This window comes from Tenebrio molitor, chromosome 3, assembly GCF_963966145.1.
Source record: "Tenebrio molitor chromosome 3, icTenMoli1.1, whole genome shotgun sequence".
In the NCBI taxonomy this organism is placed as follows: domain Eukaryota; kingdom Metazoa; phylum Arthropoda; class Insecta; order Coleoptera; family Tenebrionidae; genus Tenebrio; species Tenebrio molitor.
In genome coordinates, this window is record NC_091048.1 from 2,934,677 (window position 1) to 2,947,230 (window position 12,554).

Genomic DNA, 12,554 nt, shown 5'->3' on the forward strand with positions numbered 1-12,554 from the left:
TAAAAATGATGAATAAAATGTTACTTGAATGATATGTGTGAGCGTATTTTATGACTCTATAAGATACGTGTCTTATAGAGAAAAGCGTATTTTATGGGAAACATAAGGTGTGAGCTCAAATGCACCATGGAAACAGTATAAGATATTAGTGTTAGAAAAAATTATTTTTGTTGATTTTAGGAGTTTCGTTAGTTTTTGTCCTACTTTTCTTCTTAGTGGAGAAAAATTTTCGCTGGGGTTCAATTTTCCGCTTAGTAATTTCTTCTTCGCTGCAAGGAGGGACAAAGTTCTGTGGTTCGGAATCCATTGCTGCTAATATAGATTCCATAGGCAAAAGTGCTTTTTCTATTACATTGCATTTATCCACTGTCGAAGCTTTCTCCAAGATGCACTGGAACTTTTCTAAGAGTTTTTTCTGATAATTGCCGAGTTCAGAAGTCAGATTTGCATTGGAAGGAAGAGAATTTGTGAGCTGCTTCAAAGTAATTCCTTTTTCTTTCTCTTTTTCATTATAATCAGTAAATAAGTAGTTCTCGTCATTGTCTTGAACGGTAACAGTTGGTTTGGATTGTAGTAAAATACTGACACAAAAGGTGAATATGTTTACACATATTCCATTTAACACATGAATCCAAACAGGAACATATGTAAGCATGAATGCATTTACCACATTTTACACATTTAAGTTCACACATGCAATTGGGATTCGCCTTTTCAATTGTGTAAAAATCATCACCTCTTGAAGAACGTACAATCCAGCTGCCTTCCTGTTCTTCAATAATCGGTGTGTCATTAATTTTGTCTATATTTTTATGCCTCTTTCTCAATTCACTCATTTTAGCAGATATTTTGCCTAAAAATAATTATAAACTTTAATTATTTGAAAAAAACTAACTTCTTTTTATACCTTTACGTATAATGATGAGTTTTTCGTACAATTTATCCCTCACTAATTTCATGATAGCATTGATTGCTTTATCAAGTCTTTTCACAGTTTTTCCTTTTAAATAAATATATTTTAATGTGCGGTGCATTCTCTCCAAATGCATATTTGTGTTTAACCCCGTATGTTTTCTGTAACAATAGGCCCATGATTTTCTATTATTATAATAATTTTTTTAAAAGTATTGTCCAAAATCAGTCAGTTCGTGATCATTTGTAGTACTGTTAATAAAATTTTCTAACATTTTTTCAAAAGCAGTTTCGTCCAATTCTTCTAATAAAATTCTCAGCGTAGCATGTACAGATAACTGCTTTTCTGTTTTTTTGATTTTCGAATTAACATTTTTTTTCCAAGCTCTTAGTACATGCCAACTGCAAAATAATCTGAATTCAACAGGTCCCATTACATCAGACCACGCAATATAGAAATTTTCTGCCATATCTGACATGAATACTCGAGGAGTTGCTGAAACCCCTAAAGCTTGTCTTAGTACTGTAAAAACTATTTTAAAAACAACATTGTCGGATCGATTACTGAATGCAAATAAACAAGGAAAACCTTGCCGCAATTCGTCTAGAACCATAAGCGTGGTTAATTCAAAATTGTATGCATTTAATCCGTGAGTACTGTCAATGCAAATACAGTCACTACCATATTTTTTTAAAGTTTCCAACTGCGCGTCATTCATAATTATTAGAAGAAAATCTTCTGTCCGTAGTTCACAATATGGGCTATCTAATTGTCCTTGTCCCTTGTAGAATCTGATTACAGAATCGCAGACATTTTCTTGAATTTCTGAGATCCAGGCCTCAACACTGACATAATCACTAGAGTGTCTCACAGAATTATTTAAATTGTATAACTTCTCTATGTTGAAAAGATCTTTCCGTGTCAACAAATGCATTCTTTCCACTTTTTCTTCTGTGACAGTATCCCTGATTTCGTTAATAATGTCATCAAAAGGAATTTTCTGGCTAATTTTTGTGGCAAGCTTATTTCTTTCCAATTTTGTTAATGGAATTTTACCCAAATCCATTTGACGACCAACGTGAGTTTTTACAAACTTAGCTGAAACTTCTCCACCTGTATTGTTTATAGTAATATCCATTCTGGATGGGCAAAAACCATTAATTTTATTACTACCCATAATTTTAAGATGTCTAATATTTTTCCCACTACTTTTAAAAAATCCATCACGATGACATCGATAATAGTAATGAGTTTTACTTTCAGATTTTTTTGAAGCGTATCTAATATATTTAGAAGTATTGGACTTTTCGGTTTCATTTTTCCATTTTTCGAATTCGTGAAAATTGCTAAAATCCATACACTCTGTGGATATGTTTACACCGTGTTGTTCATTATAATGCTGCAATAGTGTCTGACGAGAATTTTCATAATTACACAACGCACATTTAACTCTTTTGGACACTTGGAATCTGCTTTCACTATATTTTCTACATGTTGAAAAATGTCTGATTAAATTAAATTTACTCTTAAATTGTTTTTCGCAATGGTGACAAATAAATATTTCTTGTAACTTTGTTTCTTGGTGTATATTATTATAATGCCTTTGGAAATTTGATTTTTGAGAGAATATTTTCTCGCAAACTGAGCATTTGTAAGTTGTTTTATCGTCCATTGTAAGCTATTCGGGAAAAATATTCTAATTTTAATTATTTTTTGAATGAATAATGTAGAAAACGTACCAACCTTTAAATTTAATAACTAACAAATTGTTGAACTTAGTATTTCACAAAATCACAGAAGTTAATACATTCGATACTGATCGTCGGTAATAATCGAAGGCGGAAAACTGAATAACTTTAACCCATTTCTGTTCTGCATTGTACTCCTTTTTTGTGCTTATACAGTTTCCAAGAAAGCGGTCGAGATTATCTTCAATTTCCCGCCTTGGCTTGGGTGGGTAATTTACTTTTTGCTTTAATGTTGGTTGTTAGTTAACATGGGTATCGAAATTTAAAAAATTAAATATGTAGTTATATTGGAGAAGGCTTTTAAATGATATTTATTTATATTTTGAGAAGAAATATTTTTTTGAAAGTACAGCAAAACCGCCATGAATGAGTTTAGTTAGAATTCGGATCGTTTCGTAAACACTCGGGCGTAATCGGCGGCTCCTCACTGTTTGATCGCTAGACTCTTGTGATATGCACGTCATCTGTAAAATGGAAAAACTTGGTCAAAGACAGAAATGGACACCTGCACTTCATCAGTTTGCACTTGGAATCTATTACAATTCCCCTTCAACCAAGGGCGTAGCGAGGTACGGGCAGGGAGGGGCAGCTGCCCCCCCCTAGAAGAGCGATCGGATAATGCTCACGAGCTTCATACCTCACGATAGGAGCGGAGCGGGATGCGGGGCGAGAGGGAACTGATTCAGCTGCGCGCATCATTCGCATTCAATATTCAATCACAGTGCTCCGCTCGGAACGTGCGTCCGTATCGTGAATCGAGATTGTCAATTTGTAATTTTTACGTTTTTGTTTTTAAAAATGGATATAAGGAAGTTTTTTAAAGGTAAGTAGTCAAATAATCATTAACAATAGTGTATTTAATAACAGCAAAGAATAATGATGTGCGAGTGTAGAGTGAAGAAGATTACGTGAGTCGAGCGGGCTGGTCGCCGCGCGCGCCTACCAACCTAACGTGTTTTTCTCTCGTGTCCGCGTGTTGTGCTTGTGTGGTAGAAAGAGACAGGAGTTATAGGTTGAATGCTTAGAATGTTGAATGGCACACACGCATGCGCGACTATCGAAAAATACGACGTTGCACATGGCTTTTTTATTTTTAATGCGAATAATTTATGAATGTTATTAGAAAAAATATTTCTTTATTAGAAAGAAAATTTGACGACTCGATTGGTGCAGTGATTCGCGCAACGGACTTCGATACCAAGGGTCGCGGGTTCATTTCAACATTTGTGTGCATGAAATGATGTCTGTTTGTCTGGTTACTGATCTGTCTGTATGTTTTCTGTGTATAATTATTTACAAGAAAAGTGTATAAGTAAAGTATCTAAAAAGTATATCGTTGTCTAGTACCCATAGCACAAGTTTAGTTTGGGACTAGTTAGAGCAGGGCTGTCCAAACCATATACAATACCGGGCCATTACTAATTACTAAATCGATTAGTGGGCCGCAGAAACAAATACCTACTTGAACATTTTACTACCTAATTTGAAAGTTTAAGCTTAGCTACCAGCTAGTTATAAAACTTAAACTTTTCTAAATATTTATAAAAGTTTTCAGTAAGTTTCGTTACATAAAAAGTCACGGGCCGCACAAATATAAGCCGAGGGCCGCATGCGGCCCGCGGGCCGTGCTTTGGAGAGTCCTGAGCAAGAGGATTGGTGTGAAACATTATTATTCTATTAAATACATTTCAATTTATTTGATGTTTTAATTTATTTCAGATTAATTATGTTATTTATTTAAAAGCGTATGATTTTTTGTTTCAGAGACTTTGAAAAGGAAAAAAGAAGGAACTAGTAGTGAAAGTGATGAAGAAAAAGAGGTCGAAAGTATATCACAGAGTTCACTGGCTCAAGCTGGTTCTTCTAGAGTCGAAATTGTAGAAAATATACCTGAAGATGAAGTCGTTTGTGATAATGATCTAGGCAAATGGGTAGGGCGAACTTCTTTGATGACCACAAGTCAAAAATTAGATATGCTTAAACGTTGTTGGGTACCCCCTAAAAATTACGACTTTGCTAAAGATGCCAAAGCTGCTAATCTGAAGCGGAAATTTAATCATAGTTGGTTGCAAACTTATTCACCCTGGCTGGTTTATTCTAAACATCTAAAAGGTGCGCTGTGTTTATATTGCGTACTATTTCCTCCAAAAATAGTAGCTGGAGTTTTGGGTTCATTCGTAATCCGATCGTTTTGCCGTTTTAAAAATATCCATGAATACTGCGTTAAGCATGTCTCATCACAATACCATAAATCTGCAGTCAACGATGCAAAACATTTATCGGAGCAAATGCCTGTGGATATAATGATGAATACGGCTCATCAGAAAGAAATAGAGAAAAATAAAAACATAGTGGCATCTATAATATCTTCAGTTATTTTTTGTGGCACTCATGACTTGCCTTTGAGGGGTAAAGAGAATCATGAAGGCATTCTTGAAGACCTTTTAAAGCTAAAAATTGAATCTGGCGATCAAGAGTTAGAACATGGCAAAAAAAATGCCATGTATACTTCCCCACAGATTCAAAACGAAATTATTGATTTGTGCGGCTTGGTCGTAAAGAATGAAATTATACAGGTTGCAAAGAAAGCTTATGCGTATAGTGTCATGGCAGATGAGTCATGTGACATAGCTGGAAAAGAGCAGCTTTCCATTGGAATCCGTTTTTATGACGAAGGTAAAAATATGATCCGAGAAGAATTTCTAGGATTCGTAGAATTGATTGCAATGGATGCTAATACTATAGCGTCAGAAATTGATAAGTTTTTAGAAAACGTAGGGCTTGAACCTAATAGGTGCATTGGTCAAGGGTACGATGGGTGTTCTACAATGGCTGGAAGTATTGGCGGCGTTCAAAAAAAACTGAGAGAGAAATATAAAAAAGCCTTATATTTTCATTGTGCAAGCCACAGGCTTAATTTAGTAATAAATGATTTGAATCAAGTGCCAGAAATACGGAACACAATCGGCACGATAAAAGATATAATCAATTTTTTCCGAGAATCTTCTTTAAGAAGGAAATACGTTCCCAATATTCCGGCTTTATGTGAGACACGCTGGTCGCAAAAATATAAGAGTATTGCCATTTTTAACAAACATTTTGAAGAAATTATTAATGGACTTGGAATTATATCTACAGAAGGGAATGCTGCTGCAAGAAAAACTGCTTATCAATTACATTGTGCTGCTACTAAATCTGTTTTCATTATATGCGTTACATTGATAGCCAAATATTCAGGTATATTGGAACCTGTTGCCAATGCTTTACAATCGAAGGCTATCGATATGTACACGTGCGTGAATCATATCAAGAGAATTATTTCTGTTATTGAAAATCATCGCGGTAACGCAGACAGCGAGAGTCAGACTATTTTAGACATTGCACATAGAACTGCAACTGCCATTGGCACTGATTTGCAAATCCCGCGTATTGCATGTCGCCAACAACATCGGTCCAATCACCCAGCTGAGAGTTTATGCAAATTTTGGAAGCGATCAGTTATCATTCCTTATTTAGATTCTTTGATATCCGCACTCGACCAGCGTTTTTCTAATGAACATTTACCAGCTTTTAGTTTAATGTCGATACATCCATGTTCGATGTTAAATATGTCACTGGTTGATTTTAAAGAAAAATCGCAAGATTTCTGCCAGTACTATGATCTTCCTCTTTTTGAGCATGAAGCGGAATTATGGTATAAACTTTGGAAGGATAAAGGTATAGAAAGAGAAGGTCTAGAAAAATTAGACTTTACTGATGTATTAAAGGAGGCGGACACTTTCTTCCCGGCAACCAAAAAAGCCATACTTATATCGTTGGCACAACCGTGTACAACAAGTAATATAGAAAGGTCTTTTTCTACCCTGCGACGTGTCAAAACGTGGCTGAGGTCTACGATGACCGAAAACCGTTTAAACGGGTTGTGTATGTTAAGCGTACACCGGAAAATTGTCCAAGAAAAAAAAAATGAAATTGTAAGAGAAGTTTTAAATAAATTTAGTGAAGAACCGCGCAGATTACTCATCAAGTAATAAAGCTGGTTGTTACATTTTGTTTTTAATTTTTACCTCACCTCCACTACTAATGTGAGATACTCATATGTTAAAAATTATATTAAACGATTAAAACAATATAGTCTAGGATTTTCTTAATCTGCCCCCCTCTACATAGAATCCTGGCTACGCCCTTGCCTTCAACTTATAAGTAACTGTTAAAGAAAGGTTTGAATTTGCCGGACGTCCGATCTATTCGAAGATGGATCGGAAAAATTGAATTCCAACCAGGATTTAGCAAGCATGTTTTTTTAAAGTTGAAAAAAGTTACTGAGAATTGGTCAATAGCTAAACGTTTGACTGTATTATTATTCGATGAGATGAGCATCAAAAAGGGATTAGAGTATTCAAATGATTGCTTCGAAGGATTTCAGGATAGTTTGTCTTTGCAATATTTTGTATCGCAGGGCTTAGGAGAGTTGGGAAGAATTGAATTATATATGTCTTAACATGAAAGAGGATTGGCAGAACTTTGGAAAATTCCGATTTCATTTTTATATCTGCAAATTCTACGAAGGCAGCCAGCCAAGCAACCTGGTGAAAAAAGATAATTCCAAAATTATTTGAGGTTGGACTGATATTAAAACTCGTGGTTTCTGATCAAGGCACCAACAATCAGTCCACATTTAAACATATGGGAATCACCTATACGGAACCGTTTTATAAATATAATAATGAAAAAATGAATTGTCGCATTCAAACATTAAGCGGTACAGTGGCAGTGAGAGGAGGGTTTTTTCGTGGGTAGTCTCGTCCCGACTATCACGACGAGGAATCCCACACTCCCCAGGGCAACTTGGTGTCCTGGGGGTTGTACGTAATGTATTTTCCCCTCCTCCCGAAAAAAAGAGGATTGGTGAGCTCATGTGAATCACAAAGACGTAATGTCGTTGAATATAATTTTTAATGAGGAAATTGACCTCATTGTTAAAAATATTGCCTTAAATAATGCACTATAATTCGCCGAACCGATAAATGCATTTGGAGATGCAGAAGGCCAAAGGAACGAACATACTGTTGTAATTTTTAGACCATCGATAGAAGGTCAAGGCAGGAAAATGTTGTGTTAGTGACTGCGAAGATCACACAAGCAAGAGACATCGTTTTCCAAACAATAGAATGGATTTTTTTAGTACATGGGTAGAGAACGTGAACCATCCGCGATTTAAACATCTCAGTACGCAAGAGATATACACTTTGCACAGAATTATTTCTGGTCTGCCTTAGACTTTTTCACCTTATACCCAACAGATTTTTTTTGACAAAAAAGTTACCAACTTCAGAAACTTCGTTACATCAATGCCATCCCGAATGAACTTCAACATTAAATACCTGCTCCGTAAACTTACACTTTTCAATATTTTTGATTTTTCCAGTAAAGAAGCCAATACAACACTGTCCGACTCCCTTTTCATTCTTCTTGTTACACCAGTCTCTAAAGTCACTGTAACTTCAGGACAAATTCAAAAGCTCTTACTGCAGCTCCCAAAGATGATGCAATTCCAACAGTTTTTGATCATTTACCTGCGTATTTGTCTAGAAAGGAATCTCCAGCAAGAAGGTCTCCAAATTGTCGACAGGAACAGCAACTCGTGACGTAAAATCAACCCACAAATTTTGAGTGTTCGAGTGTTCAAATAGAACCCATAAGCTCCGTGGGGTGTATCGGGTGGTTTTTGAGTCTATTTGTTCTGCAATTTTGCAGGTAACTTTTATTTGTAAGTCCATTACAGAGGGCGAGTTGTCGCCCTGGCGCCAAAACACCTGCAGTGTAATACCTAATCCTTGGGTCAGGTAAAAATTGTCATTCTCTGTACATTTGTGAAGCGGCACAGACGTGTCCAGTAAAATTAAATTACAGTTTTTATCTCTATTGCCTTGTTAATTGTACGGAAAGCAACCCCCAAGTCCAAATTCAACGTTAAGAAAAAGCAGTGCAGTTTTTTCACCTAACACTATTTTAGTGAGGAAACACCTAATGCGTGATCGACAGACTCTGTCGTAAAAGTTTAGTGCACTATGACGTCACGAGTAACTTTTGCGGGAAAAAAATTCAAACTATTGTTTTAAATGGGAACGAGGCAAACGCATCTGAGTTCTCCAAACTTTGGATCAGATATAAAACAACAGGGAAAAAGAGTGTTTTGAATAATAAATAAGGCAAGTAAAAGCAAGTCTAGGGGCCAATTTCAAGTTGGGAGTCGCAACCGGCGTAAGTAGGGGGTGGCAGCGCAGGTTTATACCGCTGAACTGCGTCGTCGCTAAGTCGGGGTTTGCCACTCGATTTCAAGTCGAAAAATTTTACCTGCGCAATGGGGTGGCAGCTACGAGAGGATTGCGACTGTGCTACGAACTGTTGTGTCGAGCACGTGGCTGTAAATTCAAATTTCTCTTGTGTTAAATTTCACATCATTTCATTCCATATCATGGAAAAGCAAACGTAAGTATAATTTATTGCATAATTTTTACTCTAGTCAACAACAAGACTATCAAATTTATGGTTATTTTATTTTATACCTAAAAGAGGCCCCCGTGCCAAAAATTTTACCACCACCGAAGTGGACATTTTGATGAAGGAGGTAGAAAAACGGAGGCAGCTTCTATTTGGGCCACTTCGAGGACCCTCCCTAACTCAGGGGTCGATTTCAAGTTAGGAGCTGCGATCGTCGTAAATAGTGGTCGTAGCGTAACTTTACACCGCTGCACTACGCCCTCGCTACGACCCGCTTTGCACGCGATTTCAAGTCGGTAAATTTTACCGCCGCAACGGAGTCGCAGCTACGCGTGCGTTGTGATCGTGCTACGAACTTTCGAGTCGAGCACGTGTTCGAACACGTGGAGTGGCATTTCATTTGTTGCAAAGCCTTCGGTGATTATAGTTGTTAAAAGTCCGAAAGTATGGAAAAGCAAACGTGAGTATAAATTATTGACACAATTTTTAATATAGTAAATAGGAAAACACCCTTAAATTAATGATTACGTACGATTTTTTAGACCTAAAAGAGGCCCACGTGCTAAAAATTTTACCCCTTTGGAGATCGATGTTTTGGTAACAGAAGACACGTTTTGTTTGGGCCTCTTCGAGGACCCTCCCTTACCCATTTCCATCGGGCCAGGGCATGGGAGCAGCTCCTCAGTTGCGTAAACGCGGTGGCACCGGCAATAAGAACGGTTGGGGAGCTGAAGAAAAAATTTAAAGATATGAAAAATAGGGTTAAGACGAAGGCAAATACCTTTAAACTGGTGGCGGTGAAAATGAAGCGATTCCCCTCACTGCCATCGAGGAAAAAATGCTCTCGTTTATAGAATCAATAGAAGGAATTTCTGGAGGCATTGATAGCTTCCGTCAAACTGGAAGTACATACATATAAATAAATATACATTTATCTGGTATATCTTTATTGATAAAGTATTTTATGTTTTCTATAGTTATGAACAATCCCTGCCTCCTCAGAATCCCCTGATTTGCAGTTGCCGGTGCCACAACCACTTGAAATTATTTCGATTCCAGGACCCTCCTCTTCAAATCCAGATACTTTCCGCGATGCTGGTAAGTACATTCATATACAAATAAATATACATAGATCAAATTTATCATGTTTATATTTATTGATACATATTTTTTTTTTTTATAGTTATAAACAATCCAGTTGCCTCTCCTGGATTTGCAAGCGATTTGGGGTTGCCACAACAGCCAAACATCCTCGGGACCATCCTCGGGAAAGCCTCCAAAAAAAAAAAGAGTAAAGAATGTACTCTTGGAGCAAATGAGGACAAACACGGACCTTCAAGTACAAAACAATGAAGCCATGGTTCTTGAGGGTAACCAGAGTCACCTATCAACCATCCTTCTGGAAAGTTTCCGGCAGCCAATCCATCCCGGACAGCAGAATTTCTCCAAATGAACGAGTCATGGCTTGACCCTGGATATTCTGCAAAGATGTTGAAAATTTTTAAACCTGGACCTACCACCAACTACACGTTTATTGAATAATAAATGTGACGGTTCAGGTACTGTTCTGGGGCATTAGTTGGTGCCTGTAGTCTGACATGTGTACAATCAATTGCACCAAGGACATTCGGAAATCCAGCACCGTGGCGTCCCATTCCCAGCCTGTATAATCCTAGAAATTCTACCTGAAAGGGCCGTTACCTCCCCCCTTGCAATTGTAAATTTAGTTTAAGCCTGTCCACCTTTTACCAACATTCGAGATCTGTACCTCAACCAGCACACTTCGAACGGAGTGAGCTGGTAAAACGTTAATAAATTGTTATTATTATTAACAAGTCTTTATTCAAAAACATTCAACCTCACCGGGTCAAACACAGCCTGTAAAATGCTTCTTTTACAGCTGGGTATTCTTCTGCTGTTGGAAAGCGAATAAAATGGGGGGCCACAGCAACCAGTGCGTCGGTGACTTCGCGAATGGCATGTGATGTTGCACTCTGCGAAATTCGACCACTGCTTCCTACTAACCACCTAGTGGCGTAAAACTGGAGGGTCACATATAACTTGTGCATCGGTGTTAAATGCGTATAACGGCCCTTCCTGGTGTTCTTTGTCAAAAACGGTGAAATAACCGTCAAAACATAATTAAACACCCTTCGGTCTAACCGTGTTCTTTGAAATAGTAGTCTTGTCGACACTTCGTATATGGAGAACGGCATTCTCGGTAGTCGTTCTTCATCACTGCTATCACTGTCACTCGAATTTTCGTATAAATCAATCGCTAAAGCGGCCAAGAGCTGATTAGCAACGGCCATTTTTAAATGCTCGAACGGTCGTAAGTAGTTTACACCACCTATTCGAGGTGTCGCACACTTTCGTCGTAAAGTGGTGCGACAAATTCGACTTGAAATTAGGACGCAACCGTTATAACGCTTGTTTGCGCCGTTGCCATGACAACTTCGTCTTACGACGGTCGTAGCTCAACTTGAAATCGACCCCTCAGTTTCATAGAGACAGAGCGCGGGAGCAGGTCCTCAGTTGTGTGAATGCAGTGGCACCAGCAATCCGAACAGTTGGGGATTTAAAAAAAAATTAAAGACCTAAAAAACAGAACCAAAACGAAGGCAAATGCCTTCAAACGAGAGGCACGAAAAACAGGGGGAGGTGAGAACGAAGCACCTCCTCTCACTGCCACAGAGGAAAAACTGCTTTCCTTTGTTGGCATTGATAGTGTCGACAGTATTTCTGGAGGCATAGATACCTTCCGGGAATCTGGTAAGTATACATATGCAAATAAATATACATTAGTCAGATTTATCTAGTTTATTGATACATATTTTATGCTCTTTATAGTTATGAACAATCCTGTTCGACTCTTTAACCTTGGCTCCCCAGAAGTGGTACAATCTTTATTAGAATCCGAGTCACCACCACCAAATCCATTACCTTTAGAAACAGTTATGAACACAGAACGACAACCACCCTCTCCTGTCATGAACATGGAACCAGCCTTCTTAGTCATAAACACGGAACCAGGCCCCTCAGTTGTGGAAAATCATCATGGAGGGGATGTCGACCTGTATTGTTGTAAGCATTATATGCTGGCAATCGATACAACCAAAAAGTTGTAAATAAAACCTCGACTACACGGTGGACTTGTGAACGTGCAGAACGTGCAGTGTAACGACGGATTCCAGCAATACAGTAATTTACGAGTATCATCATTCGTGTATACCTGATTTGGCTGCCACTTTTGTCTCATCGTGTCTTAAAAGTGTGGACAATTACAGGCACCCAAGAAAGCTGATAGGAAATGCATGATTGAATTGGACGAACATCAAAAATATCTCATTCGAAAAACAGTGCACTCATTTTTCTCTGCAAACATAATT